We start from the raw sequence: 12,544 nt of genomic DNA, 5'->3' as shown, positions 1-12,544 counted from the left end.
CTGTGTTTCAAATGTTTCTATGGTCAGTATCATCCAAGTTAATGCACCAAATCTTTCCCAAGAATAAATATATGAATAAAATATAACGATTAATATAAAAGTTGACATGAGAATGACATATCAGAATAGGAGAATTTAGAAATACTGCAAACCCTCAACATGCCACACACACACACACACACACACACACACACGCACACACACACACACACACACATTATATAATAAATGTATGTGTCTTATTGTGAAATCCAACAGCACTTTTACAATAACATAATATGCTTGTATCACATAATTTAATGATACGCAGTAACCTTCACCAATCTCATCTTCACTTACGTCCATTATTGCTATAAAATTGATCTCCCTTGAATAGACACACTATATGCTCCTTCCACCTTTCAGCTTTCCCTTCTTTTCTTAAGACTTTTTTACCATCTGAGTTCTCGATATTCATAGAGGTGGTTCTCTTTTCTCCAAAGGTCTCTCAAATTTTCCTGTAGGTGGCATCTATCTTTCCCCTAGCAATATATGTTTCTCTATCCTTACATTTGTCCTCTAGCCATTCCTCCTTAGCCATTTTGCACTTCTAGCTGATCTCATTTTTGAGACATTTGTATTCTTTTTCACTTAATTCATTTTTGTATTTTCTCCTTTCATCACTTAAATTCAGTATTTCTCTTCTGTTATACAAGGGTGGGTTCCTATTAGGCCCTGTTCTTTTACCTATTTGATTCTCTGCTGCCTTCTCTTTTTCATCTCTTAAAGCTACATTCTTCTACTGTAGTGCTTTCCCCCATTCTTGTCAATCATTCCCTAACACTCTCTCAAACTCTGTACAACCTCTGGTTCTTTCAGTTTATCCAGGTCCCATCTCCTTAAATTCCCACATGTTTGCAGTTTCTTCACTTTCAATTTACAATTCATAACCAGTAGATCGTGGTCAGAGTCCAGAACTGCCCCTGGAACTGACCTACAATTTACAATATGGTTCTGAAATATTTGTCTTATTACATAATCTGAAACCTTACAGTGCCTCCAGGGCTCTTCCATGCATGCAGCCTTCCTTCATGATTTTTAACCAACTGTTGGCTACAATTAACACATGCTCTGTGCAAAATTCTGCCAGGCAGCTCCCCGTTCATTCCCTACTATTTTTCCTTGTCTTCCTTTTCCTAATATCTAATTCCAGTCTCCCCCCTCCCCCTCCCCATGACTACTGAATAATTTCTTTTATATCATAATACGTTTCTTCAATTTCTTCATCATCTGTGGAGCTTGTTGGCATATAAACTTGTACTACTGTTGTAGGCGTGGGCTTCGTGTGTCTTTGCTACAGTAACACATTCACTATTCTGTTTGTAGTAACTTATCCAAGCTCATATTTTTTTGTTCATTATTAAACCTACTCCTGCATTACCCCTATTTGATTTTGTATTGATAACCCTGTATTCACCTGACCAGAAGTCTTGTTCCTCCTGCCACTAAACTTCATTTCCCACTATAACTTTAACCTATCCATTTCCCTTTTTAAATTTTCTAACCTACCTGCCTGAAAAAGGGATCTGACATTCCACACTCAAATCCACAGGATGCCAGTTCTGTTTCTCCTGGTAATGATGTCCGACAGTAGTCCCCACCCAGAGATATGAATGGAGGACTATCTTACCTCTGGAATATTTCACCCATGAGGATGCCATCGCCATTTAACAATACAGTAGAGCTGTATGCACCCTCAGAAAAAATTACAGCTGTAATTTCCCCTTGCTTTCTTCCGTTTGCAGTACCAGCAAAGCAAGGCTATTTTGGTTGATTTTACAAAGCCAGATTGTCAATCATCCAGAGTGTTGCCCCTGCAACTACTGAAAAGGCTGCTGCCCCTCTTCAAGAACCATACGTTTGTCTGGCCTCTCTGTTCCAGTTGCACCTACAGTACAGCTATCTCTATCGCTGAGGCACACAAGACTCCCCACCAATAGCAAGGTCCATGAACACTGCTCTCTGGAATAATATTTTCCCTCTGCTCTCATCAGCTTCCAGCTTGCTCTGAAGTAAAGCTGTGAGAATGGTTTGAGTTTCATGCTCGGGTAGCTCCGTCAGTGGAGAATCTGCCAGCAAAAGGCAAAGGTCCTGAATTCACATCGCAGTCCAGAACACAGTTTTAATCTGTCAGGTGGTTTCACTCAGCTCTTTGCTAATAGCAAATAATTATTCGGAACCCAGTAAATGACCTCCAGTTTGCAATATATTGCCTAAACCAAATATACAGCTATAACAGCTATTATCTATAAATAATAAATTACATCAGTTTCATATGATATGTGGCACAATAATCAAAACTTTGGGTGACAAGGCATGGAAGGATACAAAGCTGAAAATTTTACAAAGTAATGACTACGCAATTTCTAATATATGGAAGTGAAACTTTGATACTAACTAAGAAACGATTTTTATTTTTCTGCACCTGCCACCTGTTATATGCTTTTCGAGGACATTGTACAATTATCAGGTAACATCTGAAAGTTTTGACACCCCTGCAATACTGACTGTTCTGTCGGCACCTATTTTCTTGTTAGTCATGTTCCAGTGGTGTTACTGTAGTGATAATGGTTGATCATCACCTGATCTGACATTTTATGATATGTAGTTGTCAGATTATATTCTTCATATCAGTATTTTCACAATAGCTTATTTGACAGCTAGTCGCTGGTTCTGCAATGCGTGTTTAATAAAACCTGTGTTGCTTGAGAAGCAGACTTATAACTCGAGGAGTGCTGAAGAAGTAAATAATGATCTGGACACTTTGAGAGAAATTACCACCAAAAAGTAATATAGGGCACATTTGATGTCAGAAATATACAACTGGGAAAAAAAAAATCTTTTATAGTGGGAGTTATGTTAACAGGGAATTACCCTACTAAAGAGAGGTTGAAAGCAAATCATTACTTTGCCCTATGTTGCTATCACATCTAAGATCATACAAGTATTTAATGAAATAAACACGTGTACTGGGTTCCACATAACTAATGAACTAGTAATTCTTCTAAGAATGAAATTCGAGAAATTAAATCCGGTGAGTAAATCCAGTCTATATGCAGTAAAAGGCAATTCACACTCCACTTGGTATATAGGGCAAACTGGCAGCACATTCAAAGGTAGATTTCAAGAATACATCAGAATGAAAGAGAAAGACTTAAACATCTGGAAAGCATCAGACAGGTTAGACAAACTCAAAACAGAGAAATGTACAGCAATCAGTTCTTAGTAATCTATTTACTGCACATCTACCAACATTTCAACCCCTGTGTCACTATCAGCAGGGCTAAAAATATACAGAAGGGTACACAAAAATGTAGACATTCCTTGCAAGTCAATATTAATGGAACAAAATGACACATTCTTAAGGGAGGAAGGTTATTTTGAATGTTGAAGGTGACCCAGAGAATGCAATGCTGCTAAATCTAAATATGAAAATTTCACCGTAATTTTGAATTCAAAAGCATCATTGATTCACAAAACCGTTCACACGAAAATTACTTTCATTATTTGTAAATTATGATATGGAAATAAAACAGATGTAACTTATTTGTAGAGAAACACAAAACTGCAAAACATCTGTTTGAAAATCAGAGTGGAAAACATGCTGAAGTCCTATTAGGTATACCATTGTAAACACAATAAAACAACATATTTCCATAAATAATTACCACTAGTTACAGTAAGCATTATTCTCAACCTGTAATCTTCACATTTTTCTAGTACTTGTAACAGTATTAACCTGTGTCAAGAGTTTGTAAATAAAATCCACAACAACAACTCCAGCCTGAAACTGGAGGTTTTATGAGGTCTCCAATGCTTCGACGCAAACAACGCACTTGGTTGTCAGGAACTGCTTGCATTTTGAGGATCAATCTAAAACCTGTTGTCCCTAATACGTGTGAATATTATAACCCATAGTGTAAGTGTATCAGAATTTGGAAGGAAACCATCTGGTGGCAAACAGCATCATAGCCAAGACTTTTTATTTAAAGACAAACGTCAATCATCTTACCAAAACCTATTTGTATAAACTCGCACAAGCAGCAGCCTCAGCCTCGGAACATTGCCCATAACTTCGACAACATCAAAAAGCTATGCACAGATTAATTCAGCTATGCCTTCTTCACTCTGTCCAAATTTAAATACTGAGTAATAATTTAAACAATACAGCCAATCAATGTGTTCTGTGCGAAGCCTACCATCTTTATACAAGAGTCTCGAATGATCTGGGACAGGAGCATGAACTACAGGGGTTGGCGTAATTGGGCATGTATTAAAACTGCATTGATAATGGCCAGTTACTAGCCAAAATCTGGATTTGCTGTAATAAAGCTGGAGGGGAAATGACTGTTTGCTGCACTCCATCATTTGAAAATCAGCGGAATTAGTGGTATAAAATACATTTTATCTGAAAGGCCAGCAAGTGGAGTCATTACCCAAATTCTATACTAATGGGGGGGGGGGGGGGGGGGGAACTGTGCCACCAAAAAATAATTATTGCACAATGACGAAATGTTGAGAATACATTTGCCTAGCATATATTTCAGTGATTAACATTGCAAGACCGCAGGTTCATGTAGGTGCATGATAAGCCATTGCAAATACGAAATGCTGGTACATTAACAAAAAAATGTAACTGCCACGATGTTGAATGCAAGCATGCAAATGTGCATGCATTGTGTTGGACAGATGTTGGAGGTCAATTTGTGCAATGGAGTTCCACGTTTGTTGTAGCTGTTCAGTAAATGCAGGAACAGTTAATGCCATTTGTGGGTGACACTGGAATTGTCATCCGATGATGTCCCGTACCTGCTCGATTTGGAGACAGGCCGAGGCAATGTATCCATACTACATAGAGCGTGTTGGGTTACAACAGCCATATGTGGGCGAGCGTTATCCTATTGGTAAAAACTCTGGAATGCTGCTCATGAATTTAGCATAACAGGTCGGATCACCAGACAGACTTACACCTTTGTAGTCAGGGCGTGCAGGATAACCACAGGAGTGCTCCTGACTTCATATGAAATCGGACCCCAGACCGTAACTGCAGATGTACACTCATGCCCATAAATTAAGGATAATGCTGATACATAGTGAAACAATGCTCTGGTGGGCAGTATGCAGGTTTAAATCTCCTCGGCGTATGACCATGCCATGCATTTGACCTGTGGTCATCACACTGTGACACTGGCAGCAATCCACATACACAGAGGTGTGTTGGTGCATGTCAGAGTATAGTGCAGCGACTAAGTGTGCAGACGTTTTCAGATATGCTAATGGTGACTGTGTGTTGAAAATGGCTCAAAGAACACACATTGATGACATTATGACGTGTAGAATACTGGGCGACTGGGAGGTTGCTCAAAAAACAGCAGGTCGTAGCACACACCCTCCGTGTGCCACAAAGTGTGATCAAGATTATTGCAATGATTCCAGCACACAGGAAATGTGTCCAGGTGCTGCAGTACGGGATGTCCACAGTGTACAACTCCACAAGAAGACCGATATCTCACCAGACGGCCACGGAGTACTGCAGGTAGCCTTGCTCGGGACCTTACCGCAGCCACTGGAACAGTTGTCTCCAGATACAGAGTTTACATACGATGGAACAGGCACGGTTTATTCGCCCGGAGACTTGCAAGGTGAAATCCACTGACCACTGGTCACTGGTCACAGGAGAGCCCGTACAGCCTGGTGTCAAGAACACAGTACATGGTCATTGGGACAGTGGTCCCAGCTTATTTTCACGGACACATAAAGGTATAGTCTGAACAGTGATTCTCGACGAGTTTTCATCTGTCGTGAACCAGGAACCAGATACCAACCCCTTATTGTCCTTGAAAGGGACCTGTATGGAGGTCGTGGTTCGATTGTATGGGTGGGATTATAATTGGTGCACGTACACCCCTGTGTGTCTTTGAAAGAGGAACCGTAACAGGTCAGGTGTATCGGGACATCATTTTGCACCAGTACGTCTGCCTTTTCAGGGATGCAGTGGGTCCCACCGTCGTCCTGATGGATGACAACGCACGGCCCCCACCGAGCTGCCATCGTGGAGCAGTACCTTGAAACAGAATATATCAGGTGAATAGAGTGGCTTGCCTGTTCTCCAGACCTCAGTCCCATCGAGCACGTCTGGAATGCTATCGGTTGACGTATCACTGTACGTCTTCAAACTTCAGGAGCTCCGACAGGCACTGGTGGAAGAATGGGACGCTGTACCCCAGCAGCTGCTCGACCACCTGATCCAGAGTATGCCAACCCGTTGTGCGGCCTGTGTACGTGCGCACGGTGATCATATCCCATATTGATGTCTGGGAACATGGGCAGGAAACAGTGGCGTTATGTAGCACACGTGTTTCAGGACAGTTTTCTCAACTTATCACCGATACCGTGAACTTACAGATCTGTGTCGTGTGTGTTTCGTATGTGCCTATGCTATTAGCACCAGTTTTGCGTAGTGTCACCTTGTGTGGCACGAAATTTTGTAGTTATCCTTAGTTTATGAGTGTGAGTGAGTGTAGATCCACTGTTTCTAGTGAGCAGACAGGTTGGTTGCAGGCCCTCAAGTGACCCCTTCCTGAGCAACACAAAGCCATCACTGACAGTGAGGCAGAACCAAATTTCATCAGAAAACACGACACACCATCTTGCCCTCTAATGAGCTCGCACTTGGCACCACTGTATTTGCAAATGGAGTGGTTTGGAATCAGTGCACTGCACGCTACAGGGCTTTTGGCTGCGAGCTGTTCTAGGAGCAACCAGTTTGTAAAAGTTTCTCGTGTCACTGTGGTGCCAACTACTGCTCAAATTGCTGCTGCAGATGCAAAATGACATGTCAGAGGCGTACAACGAACACGGCCGTCTTCCCTCTCAGTAGTGCCATGTGGCCTTCCAGGGCCCGACCTTCTTGTGATCATACATTCCCGTGACCACAGCTGCGAGCAATTGTGTGTAGCTCCTACATTCCCGCCGAGTCTTTCTGCAGTAAATGATAATTAACTGAAACCCTCAGCTGCCAACAGATGGTGTCAACATACCTCGATAGGGACAGCTGCAAATGTGTGCCCCGACCTGGGCTCGGACCAGGCATCTCCCGCTTACATGGCAGACATTCTATCCATTTGAGCCACCGAAGACACAGATGAATAGTGCGACTGCAGGGACTTATCCCTCCCATGAGATAGACATTCCCAACTGTCCACAATCTATCTACGCAATGTTCCTATTAGATCTGCAGTGTCACAGAAAGAACATCAGCTTCTCACAGCCCTACTAAAGGACCTCACTCAAACTCAGTAAAGTATTGGTAAAAGCATCTTTGTTACCTTAAAGGTGTTCTCGTCTAACTACTCAAAAATGGCTCTGAGCAATATGGGACTCAACTGCTGTGGTCATCAGTCCCCTAGAACTTAGAACTACTTAAACCTAACTAACCTAAGGACATCACACACATCCATGCCCGAGGCAGGATTTGAACCTGTGACCGTAGCAGCAGCGCAGCTCTGGACTGGAGCGCCTAGAACCGCACGGCCACCGCGGCCGGCCATCTAACAACTCACCACGTCTAATCCCAAAGGTAACTAACACTGGTATGAAACTTCCTGGCAGATTAATACTGTGTGCTGGACCGAGACTCGAACTCGGGACCTTTGCCTTTAGCAGGTAAGTGCTCAAGGTAGGAGATGAGGTACTGGCAGAACTGAAGCTCAGAGGACAGGTTGTGAGTGTTGCCGGGGTAGCTCAGTTGGTAGAACAGTTGCACACAAAAGGCAAAGGTCCCAAGAGCGTGTCTAGGTCAGGCATACCGTTTTAAGCTGCCAGGAAGTTTCATATCAGCACACACTCCACTGCAGAGTGAACAATTCATTCTGGTAACTAATGCTCAACTGTTACAGTGTACGTCTAGGGCAAACCTGATTTGCATCCTTATAGCAACACTACTAACACCAGTCTTAGGCGACTGGCACAAAAATTTGAATATGCATCTTTCAGATGTAGAAACACACCTAACTCACTCTCGTTTACATAGCAAAACTCCTCCTTGGTGTAGCAATTTTTTCTGTCAGTGTATAGTGAATTCATATTCCAAATGGAAACAGCATTCAGAGTGTCACAGTTACATTCTCCTCCTACTCGTATCAGTTATGTACATTCCTGATGGCACCTTTGGTATTATGGCTCATATGACAGGCACACAGGCATTGCAGAGTGCAAATATTAGCAATTCCAAAGGAACTACAACAGCAGAACTCAAAAGTTTGTTTTGACTTCATATAACTACCGAAACTCAAAAATTTTCCAGAGTTCAAATGTACTGGGACATGACACTGAAAATGCAATTATTCTGAGGCAATAATGTCCAGAGACAGGTTTCTCAAACTGAGAACTAATTTGCAACTACTTAACAACAAAGATATACCAGCTGGCACTTAAAGACAGGTTTTATAAAGTTTGGCCACATATTCTGCCCTGCTTGACAGATGTCTAGTTATCGGCAGAGAAAGAGTTAGGAGCCATGGCAATGACCCTATTCGTAGGGCAGGTCTGTAAAGCAGTATATTAAGGGAATAGCAGCTCCATGAGGTATCAAAAATTACATGTTACTAGTAAGTTTATAATTTTATTTCTTAGCAGAGAGCATCAACTGATTCTCAACTCTCTTTGTCAGAATTATTTGGGCAAGGGACAACATTAGTTTTACAGTTAGCCCAGTCAATAAAAAAAGAATCAAGACAAAGGAATTGTGACATTAGCTGCCAAAAGAAATGGATTAAGTCAGTGGGGAAAGTTGAAAATCTGTCAAGCCCAGGATTCGGACCCAGCTGGGCGATGGGAGACGTGCCGACCACTATGCCATCCCGACACAGACAGTTCTAGCACATCTGCCGGACCCAAATTCTCGGTTTATCACCAGTTCCTGTAACAGTTTGAGCATCCACACTGAAGAGATCGTTGGCCACCCTCACCTTAATTACGTATATGGTGTCTGTTCTTTCGGACATGTCTTCGTGTCTTCATTCGTGGAGGCTGCAGCATCAAAGCGGAGTGCGTTCTTTCGGACCCGTCCAAAAGAACAGACACCACATATAACACTATCAGACATGAAAACTGTTACACTACTATAGACGCGAAATTTAACCGACAGGAAGAAGATGCTGCGATATGCAAATGATTAGCTTTTCAGAGAATTCACACAAGGTTGGCACCAGTGGCGACACCTACAACATGCTGATATGAGGAAAGTTTCCAACTGACTTCTCATACACAAACAGCAGTTGATTGGCGTTGCCTGGTGAAATGTTGTTGAGATGCCTCGTGTTGGGAGGAGAAATGTGTACCATCACGTTTCAGACTTGGATAAAGATCGGATTGTAGCCTATCGTGATTACGGTTTATCGTATCGCGACATTGCTGTTCGCATTGGTAGAGATCCAATAACTGTTAGCACAATATGGAATAGGTGGGTTCAGGAGGGTAATATGGAACGCCGTGCTGGATCCCAAATGCCTCGTATCACTAGCAGTCTAGATAACAGGCATATTATCTGCACGGCTGTAACGGATCATGCAGCCACGTCCCGATCCCTTAGTCAACAGATGGAGACGTTTGCAAGACAACAACCATCTGCACTAACTGTTTGATGACGTCGGCAGCAGCATGGACTATCTGCTCTGAGACAACGGCTGTGGTTACCCTTGACGCTGCATCACAGACAGGAGCACATGCAATGGTGTACTCGACGACGAACTTGGCTGCACGAATGGCAAAATGTCATTTTTTTGGATGAATCCAGGTTCTGTTTACAGCATCATGACGGTTGCATCAGTGTTTGGCGACATCGCGGTGAACGCACATTGGAAGCGTGTATTCGTCATCACCATACTGGTGTATCACCCGGCGTGATGGTATGGGGTGCCGTTGATTACATGTCTCTGTCACCTCTTGTTCGCATTAATGGCACTTTGAACAGGGGACATTACATTTCAGATGTGTTACGACCCGTGGCTCTACCCTTCATTCAATCTCTTCAAAACCCTACATTTCAGCAGCATAAAGCACAACCGCATGTTGCAGGTCCTCTACGGGCCTTTCTGGATTAATCACATGTCAGTTCTAGTATAATATATTTGTCTCATGAATATCCATTTATCATCTGCCTTTCTTCTTGGTGTAGCACTTTTAATGGCCAGTGGTGTAATAAAGAAGCTAAAAACGGGGTATAAGGTATATTTTGATAATTTTTTTTCTTCATGCGAGCTTATCCAAGTGTTGAAATGAGGAACCATTTGTGCTGCTGGCATTGTCAAACTCCTCTAAGTCAAAACAACGAAGCAATGATGAAGGAAAGAGTGTTTTGAGAAGAAATTTCCAGCACACGGGACATAACACCAGTAAAACGGGTGGACAACAAAACAGTTGCTCAAAGTTCAAATTTAATTGCCAAGGAGAAATAAAATACACGAGTTACTATCGACTGACCTGATCGGTAAAACTGTGCACCTGTGGCAGTGGTTGACTTGATCTTTTCAATCAACTGATGTCTTATTACAGACTGTTTGTACTACCCAAGAAATGGATACTGGCAGTTTTCCATGCTGTTGATTTTGCTGTGGTACAGAGTTGGTCAAAACACAGGACGAGTGCCACAGCAACTGGTCTTGCATCAAAGAAAATACTGGATCTCCTACATTTCTATGTGAGGCTGCCTGATGTTCCGGTGTTAAGTGGGAAGGATATCCCAATAATAAAAGCCATCACCCATCACCTTCAGAGATGAAGAGTAGAAACTAGGCCTCCTGGAGAGATTCAGAACACTGGAGCACAACATTAGCCTCTTCATTAAAATGCCCAGAATTCAAGGGACAGTCTAGAGTAAAATGTGGAAAAGAGCAATCTACATTTTTGTTCGTCAGGGGTATGTAACTCTTTCCGTCCATTTTTAATTAAAAAGAACATTAAAACTCTTTATTCGTTGTTAACTAAAACACAGGGAATTTTATATCCACTGTCTGTTTAAAAGAGTTCCCAATTAATATACTAGTTACATATATTTTGTTACAGTGCCAACTGAGACCCAGTATACAAAACTGTATAAAAAGTATCTTCTTGGAAACAAATGTATCTGTATATATCTTGCCTCAAATCATTAAAAAAATCATCTTTGAGCATTGAAGCATAAAAAATTTTTCTTACTTCACAAAAAATTGGAGCTCAAAATATCGCACTTGTAAGTCTTGTATCAACAGAGTAATTAAAGCAACTATAATTTTGAAACTTCCTGGCAGATTAAAACTGTGTGCCCGACCAAGACTCGAACTCGGGACCTTTGCCTTTCGCGGGCAAGTGCTCTACCATCTGAGCTACCGAAGCACGACTCACGCCCGGTACTCACAGCTTTACTTCTGCCAGTATCCGTCTCCTACCTTCCAAACTTTACAGAAGCTCTCCTGCGAAACTTGCAGAACTAGCACTCCTGAAAGAAAGGATATTGCGGAGACATGGCTTAGCCACAGCCTGGGGGATGTTTCCAGAATGAGATTTTTCACTCTGCAGCGGAATGTGCGCTGATATGAAACTTCCTGGCAGATTAAAACTGTGTGCCCGACCGAGACTCGAACTCGGGACCTTTGCCTTTCGCGGGCAAGTGCTCTACCATCTGAGCTACCGAAGCACGACTCACGCCCGGTACTCACAGATTTACTTCTGCCAGTATCCGTCTCCTACCTTCCAAACTTTACAGAAGCTCTCCTGCGAAACTTGCAGAACTAGCACTCCTGAAAGAAAGGATATTGCGGAGACATGGCTTAGCCACAGCCTGGGGGATGTTTCCAGAATGAGATTTTTCACTCTGCAGCGGAATGTGCGCTGATATGAAACTTCCTGGCAGATTAAAACTGTGTGCCCGACCGAGACTCGAACTCGGGACCTTTGCCTTTCGCGGGCAAGTGCTCTACCATCTGAGCTACCGAAGCACGACTCACGCCCGGTACTCACAGCTTTACTTCTGCCAGTATCCGTCTCCTACCTTCCAAACTTTACAGAAGCTCTCCTGCGAAACTTGCAGAACTAGCACTCCTGAAAGAAAGGATATTGCGGAGACATGGCTTAGCCACAGCCTGGGGGATGTTTCCAGAATGAGAATCTCATTCTGGGAACTATAATTTTTTTTAAATTCTAATTACCTTTTCTTTTAAACAACAGTGCAAAGCTACTGAAAAAAATATAGGTACAGTGATGTAATGCTTTTTAACAGTGGCACTGAAATGACATTCTATCTTCATAGCACAGGCCCATCCTCCTGCTGCTTATAATGTGGAGTCTGACAGAGCACCAGTTAGTAGACTTTATATCACCATAGCTGTTTCTGGCAAACTTGCTTTAAAATTTCAGATCATGTCTTGATTAGTTTTGGGAAAAATTTCATTGGCAGCATTAACAAATACTATATTGTTGCACTCACATTTTCAAGGGCTTTCAAACGTGGTTAAAAACGTAATATTGC

At 42.3% G+C, this 12,544-nt stretch overlaps 1 protein-coding gene across 5 annotated transcripts in view; it reads right to left on the bottom strand.

The window, feature by feature from the left end:
• The window catches only part of LOC126293188 (S-phase kinase-associated protein 2-like), a 114,544-nt gene that overhangs the window by 40,743 nt on the left and 61,257 nt on the right, over nucleotides 1-12,544 (bottom strand). The window lies entirely within an intron of this gene.

The sequence above is a fragment of the Schistocerca gregaria genome, chromosome 10 (genome assembly GCF_023897955.1).
Source record: "Schistocerca gregaria isolate iqSchGreg1 chromosome 10, iqSchGreg1.2, whole genome shotgun sequence".
Classification (NCBI taxonomy): Eukaryota; Metazoa; Arthropoda; class Insecta; order Orthoptera; family Acrididae; genus Schistocerca; species Schistocerca gregaria.
Note: the sequence above shows the minus strand (reverse complement) of the source record. Positions and strands in the feature narration are given on the sequence as shown.